At 34.4% G+C, this 6,978-nt stretch overlaps 1 long non-coding RNA gene across 1 annotated transcript; it reads left to right on the forward strand.

The window, feature by feature from the left end:
- The first annotated feature begins 3,004 nt into the window (after positions 1-3,004).
- LOC132125281 (uncharacterized) lies at positions 3,005-6,432 on the forward strand. Its single transcript, XR_009426893.1, has 3 exons — positions 3,005-3,106; positions 3,239-3,295; positions 6,296-6,432. It is a non-coding gene; the product is annotated as an uncharacterized LOC132125281 (long non-coding RNA).
- The last annotated feature ends 546 nt before the right edge of the window (positions 6,433-6,978 follow it).

Raw genomic sequence — 6,978 nt, forward strand, 5'->3', positions numbered from 1 at the left:
TGGAAAGCAGGGTGGCCAATATAAAGCTGATATAATTGTTTTTAATATTTAATAAAAATATAATTAAAAAGGAAGTAAACCAAAAGAGCACTCAGAGCACAGAGCACACAGTTGGTGTGCATTGGGAGTCTTTTTTTTTTTTTTTTTTTTAAATAAAGCCAAGGTAACACTCATTTTACATAGAGCATACAGAAAATTACATGAATATGACAGTGGGCAAATGCATAAAACGCAGCATAATTTGAAATCACAAATTAAACATTAAATTTGCACAGAAAGAAAGTCACTCAGAGAACACACGATCATGCAGGTAACATGCACACTTCACAAGAACTCACAACTGGATTCGACAAAGGTTTGAGAAATTACATTTTCATTAGCCATTCAAAGATTTGTTTAAAAAAAATCATAATAAAAATAATAATTAATAAACTATTTTTACATTATTTAAATGCGTATTTGCTGTATGCTGACGGCAAATGAGAAAATATAATGTTTGCCTTTCTATTACTACCCAGCAAACATGCCCGCGCGGGCCCACTGCGGGTTTTCTGTGGGACAGTGTGGGCAGAGCAAACCCACACTAAACCCACTTGGGGCCCCTTGTGGGTTAGCCCATGCGGGCCCACAGCGGGTTTGCCCTTTTGGGCCCCCATGATGGTTTTCTGTGGGCAAGCCCACAGTGGGTTGGCCCACACAAAACCCACTTGGGGCCCCCTGTGGGTTAGCCCATGTGGTGCCCATAGCAGTTTGGGCACCCTGGGTTTTTTATTTTTTTTTATATATGTGTGTGTTAAGTATATATTTATTATGTATATATAAATATACACACATGCATGTATTTAAAAAAAATGTAATGTTTTTATATTAAATATATTTATATATAAATAAATGTTTGTATTTATAAACATAATAAATGTAAAAACATTATGTAAACAAAAACATTTAGTTTGGATGCGATTAATAGCGATTAATTGTTTGACAGCACTAATAGCCATTAATTGTATTATTATTTTTTTAATTATATACATTTTTGTTTACATAATATATGTATGTGCAGTGTGTATTTTAACTATGTATATATAAATGCACACATATACAATATATATTTATATATTTTTTACTGTAGGTCTATATATTTCCATGTGTATATACGTTTTTATATGTACATTCTTATATTTTATATATAAATATTTAATATATAAACATAACAAAGCGACGTACATATGAGGACAATGGAAGCAATCAAATCTAATAAAACAGCAATGATATATAAGTGCTATAACAAGTCTCAGCTTAAAAGCAGTACTTTTTAGCAGTTTTTTTTTTAATATAATAAAAAGAAAACAGGTAGAATAGAGCAACTGAAATGGGGAGGTCATTCAACCAGGAAGGAACATTTAATTTAAACGGCTGTAAAAGTGACTATGTGCTTCTTTGGTATGAACAATCAAGCGACGTTCACGCAAGCTTCTATAGGCACATAAGTCTGAAGTAATGAATTTAGGTAAAGGGGTGCAGAGCCAGTGTTGGATTTGTATGCAAACATCAATGCCTTGAATTTTATGTGAGCAGCAATTTGTAGCCAGTGCAAATTGATAAACATGTATACTAAATAAATATACACAGTAAACACATATTATGTAAAAAAAAAAAAAAAAAATTATATATATATATATATATATATATTGGATACGATTCATGATCGATCGTTTAATTATTAAATATTTCTGAAAGGAAAAAAAGGAAAAAGTAATATTTAATAATATAATACATTAAATTTGCGTTAGCTCTTCAGCACGTGATTAATTCTAGCCAATGAGAGCAGGAACTGCCGGAACTCTGCATAGTTAATGAGCTGTCATTCCGACTTCAACTGATACCACCCAGCTCCGCTGAACCAGGTAAGATTTTTAAATTTCTCAGTTAATTTCTTAATTTTTCATTACAATTTGTAAAAATTGTCAAAATAGTTGTGAATTAATTATTTAATAGGAATGAAATTACACATTTTAATTTTGATTAACAATGTTGCTAGTGGCGTTTTTAAATGACCAACGGTTTTAACGGCAGACTTCCGATCGTTTTCTGAGGTAACGTAATCTCTGGTAATATATCCTTTCAAATTGCACATGAATTCATTAAATTAACATTTTTTTACGTCCATGGCGGTGTTAATTGGGTTTAATTTCCTTTTCTGTCTTGTTGTTTTACAGCGAGCAGTAACGTTAGGCCTAACGTACATAACGTAGTCTAATGGAGTTACGTTAAGTCCGTATAATGTATCTTATAAAGTCCTAAATAGCAACATAAACGAAGATTAATATAGCATAATACAATACCTCAGCTACACACGCTTATCAAATCTCGTTATCATTAATGTACGGCTGTTCATAACTGATAGATTTCGGTAAACTCCACGCTGTCAGGTAACGTTACGTTACGACCGCTTCGCAAACAATATACATTCGCTTAAATATTATTACAAAGATACAGTCGTTTTTCTGTCATGTTAATGTTACTTAAAAATAATAGATTATAAATATATTTAGGAAGAGTTGCGCGTCTCACACACGAGCTGCAGAGAGACAGAGAGAGAGAGAGAGAGAGTAGCTTAGCCTACTCTGTATCCATAAAGATGATGGCATGACACTGTCAGATGTAATGAGACATCAATAGTTTAGCAATCAACTATGAAAATTTATAGTGAATGTAGCAATATAGCCTAGAAAATATTAAGGTAACTTATTTGTGTAATTATGTTTTCTCTTGACTGTATAGTTAATTTGTATGTACATTCATTCATACAAAACCTATGTAATATTTAAGTAATAATTTCTTTTTTCTCCCTTTTCCATTCTCAGATATTAAAAGATATACTATTTTTTTTTTACTTTAGTTGTAATCCATTAACATAATGTTTGTCTTCTCTCTTTTGAGTATTGATTGCCATCTAGTCCTGATTGCAGAGTTGAGCTCCAGTCTCAATCCCGTATTGCTGAAGCAGCTGATCGAGGTCTTCAGGATCACCACACACTTCAGACAGGTGTGTGGACAGACCGGAGATAAACTCTGCAGGATGCTGGTCCTCCAGGACATCACTGTTGTAAGTGATCAACCTAGCAGTCATCCTGCGTCTCTTCTCAATGGTGTCAAAATAAAAACACATTTTAATTTGTATTGATCTATGCAATATTTCACTGATATTCATTGATGTTTACTCTTTTTCTTCATTAAGTTTGTGTCAGATGCAGATAAAGAGTCACTAGGAACAGGTCACTGCATCTTTTGTCATGTAAGTACACTTTAATTTATTTAAAGCTGCATATTCATGCATCAAGTTAAAGTCATTAGTTAATTTTTAAAGCGCTAATATTTCCAAAAATGAAAGGTCTGTCATTTACTTATACCTGTATTACTTACTGTATTACAATAATAAGCTACACTGTTAGACCTTACCAGGTTTTTTTTTACAGTAAAATACTGTTCCCAGATGATACAGCAAAACACTGGCTATTTTAGAGTTATTTAACCTAGAAAATACAGCAAGGGTTAACAGTGTATTTTTATCTGTGACTCAGACATCCTCTTGGGATAAAGTCTCAAACCCAGCGAACACCGTAACGTTAGTTTATAAAAGTGGTAATATTTAGGGGTGTCCTCGACTAAGGATTTTCATAGTCGAATTGGAATTTTCTAATCTTACCGATAATCGATAAGATACTTTTTTTTAATAATTGCGCTCTCATTATAACGTTATGTATATTACAGTAGGTATTAAAGGAGTCATACCCTCGTATTACCTTGGATACCTACTACTGTATTATAGTCTTTCAGGCCCTTCTAAAAAAGAAAAGTGGAAAAAAAATAAACACAGAGCTCCTCAGACCCTTATTTCTAAAGGCAATATTGTCTCGCGAGATCTGATGCGATATTTTGGCTGTCGTGGACGGTCATTATAATAATGCAAATGAGGGGCACGTTGATTGGTTGCAGGAAGTGGGGGGGTTGACAACGCAGGTAACGCATTAGCATATCATTACAAACTGACATCATGGCGCAAGTTGTGAATGAACGCGACCGGCTTCCCGGCCAACTCACGCACATAACGTTACTCATATGAGACACGAGCACAGCACACACACACAAATATAAGACGAGCACAGCACACACACACAAACTAGACGGCGCCTCATATATAAGCGTTATATATGATAGCGCAACAAATAAACAATAACCGAATTTATGATGATCTCAGTCATTTGTTTTTTGCAAAGTACGTTAGCAGCCATTCCCCATACCTCGAAGCTTAACCGGCCTTAATATGTAGCGGAAAAAACACCCAATCTGGCAACGCCAGACTCTCTTGTTCAAGCTCGTTCATCAAAATGAACAAATCTTCTTTCGAGTCATTTCGTTCACTTAAGGGGCTTTAAATGTTACTATTAACTGGCAAATTCCCCGAACACATCAACCTACGCAATCTTGATCATATTCTGAATTAAGAAATCATTATAATGCAGTCAAAAGTCCGTTTTTGCAGTCAGTTTACAGGGAACATAAATAATTACTTCACCACGAGTCTTTCGTTTATTTGTCTAGTGACAGACGCAATAGCATACAATAGCCGCATTAGCAGTTAGATGCTGTTTGTTACAAACAGTAGAGCAATAAAAAACACAGTCTTACCGTTTCAACTGCAGGCAATTTTGTTGGAATGGCGCTTCTCCCAAGCTTCGATGCCAACTTCGCCTGATATTGCCCCAAATTTGTGAAGGATTTCAGCGTACAATGTGTTTAGCACAAACACGTAACGATAAGCCAGTGGGAAGGGTTGAAGGAACCGCTTCATTAAAAATGAATTTAATCCACTGGTCTCTGATAGGTAGGTCCGTTCTTGGTAGAGAAAACACATTTACATGTTGATTCTGGCAGTCAACCACAGAGCAACTCACGTGTGCACTAGTTCCAGCGTCTTTCTCGACTGAATATGAGGGGGAGAGGGGAAGGGCGAGCTTCCTGCTGTGGTGTCCATATATGGTATATCCTGCCCCGTCTTGACGTCAAGACGAGGAAGAAATCAAAATCTCGTATTTGAGTGCGCGTGCACGTGGGCTATTTTACAAACCCTGAGGTAAACAAACGCTTCACTTTTAAATATCGGCTTCCCGGCCAGTGTATAATCGTTAGGCAATCATAACATACATTGATTCTCGTGGAAAAGTGCAAATTGTGGGTCATGACTCCTTTAATGTTCTGCATGTTTTAATGTTATTTAATGTTCTGCATTTTTGCATTCACCGTACCCTGAAGCACTTTACTGCAGCACGACTCAACCGAATGCATCTTATACGAGATAAATAATATATACACTATATATTTAACTGGCAGAAATGTTTTGAAATCATTTGTACCCTACCCGAGTGTAAGAAATCCAGTCTTTTACTCTGTGTCTGTGTCAATTTGAGTCTTGTTAAAGTTTTAAATCCCTGCCGCCAAGATGCTTCTCTGTTGGTCTCAGATTATAGAAAGTGAAACTCAAATCTATAGGAGTGGTTGGATTTGATCATGCACGTTAAAATATTTAAAGCTTCTTTTTCAGATTTGTATTTACAGCATTATCTTAATAGGCTGACTATAAACTTATTGGGTGAACACCGGTAGTTTTGTGTGAAATCAGACATTTGAGCATTTATAGCCAAAATGGCATGATCATAACAGCCGTGAATATTCAACTATTAGATTGGTGGTCAAATCGGGCTCCTCCTTGCGAATCATTGAATCGTCGACTATTCAGGGTCACCCAAGTAATATCGCAGTATTTTGCCAGAATATAATTCAACCTTGTGTTAAAACAGTTTTTAATTATGTACTCAATAATGCCTTCTGTTGTTGAAGTGGGAAAAAAATTAACATAACACACGCATATTGGATATGGATATGTATTTGAGTCAACGTCTTCAGAACTGAAATTTCAAAATGTTGTACATGAATTATTTTAGTCTTTCATTGAGTTTTCCCTTAATCTCACTCTCAATCTCAATCAACCACTGCTCTCTCATTGTATCATTTAGTCATTCACACTCTGTCACTCTCTGTGTATCTCTGCTTTCAGTAAAGCATACATTTATTTATTATTAACATTAAAAAATGTTCCACAAAAAAAAAATATAAGTGCCCTGGGAGACTTCCTGAGGAGGAAACTTTGACTTTGGGGTTTTATATATATATATATATATATATATATATATATATATATATATATTTACATTTTAATTGTTGTTTTCTTTCTCAGGTAGATGCTGGAATAAAAAGCAGCCAGGCTACAGCATCTAAAATGGAGACTTCTATTAACGTGGCTCTGTAACATAAGAGTCTTGAGACGGTGGAAGGAGCAGAAGATCAGAGATCAGGCAGAGCTCTACTGGTGCCCCTTAGGGGATTGATTCATCTATAATTATCTATAATATCTACTTAATGTACTAATGAAGTTATAATTGGTCATTATTCTGTTTTATAAATCTATTCAATATATTCTAGTGTTCAAAAGTTTGGGGTCAGAAAGTTTTTTTTTCTTTAAGATATTACTTGTATTCAGCAAGGGCGCTGTCAGTTAAACTGATAAAAAGCAACAGTAAAAACTTTTACATTGTTGGACAAAAATCCTATAAAAAAAATAAATGCTGCTCTTTTAAAACCTCTATTCAAAGTAACCTGAAAAAAAGATATTACTGTTTCCAAAAATGAAGCAGCACAACTGTTTTTGAGATGCTAAAAAAAAAAAAGTTTATTGAGCACCAAAACAGAATATTTTAATAATTTCCTTTGGATTGCTTGACACCGAAGATGAGTAATGGCTGCTGAAAATTAAACATCATAGTAAAACAGTATTTTTTTTAACAGCTATTTAAAATTGTAATGTTTCATAATGTTACTGCTTTAACTGTATTTCTTATCAAATAAATGTAGTTTTGGTGA

The sequence above is a fragment of the Carassius carassius genome, chromosome 43, assembly GCF_963082965.1.
Source record: "Carassius carassius chromosome 43, fCarCar2.1, whole genome shotgun sequence".
Classification (NCBI taxonomy): Eukaryota; Metazoa; Chordata; class Actinopteri; order Cypriniformes; family Cyprinidae; genus Carassius; species Carassius carassius.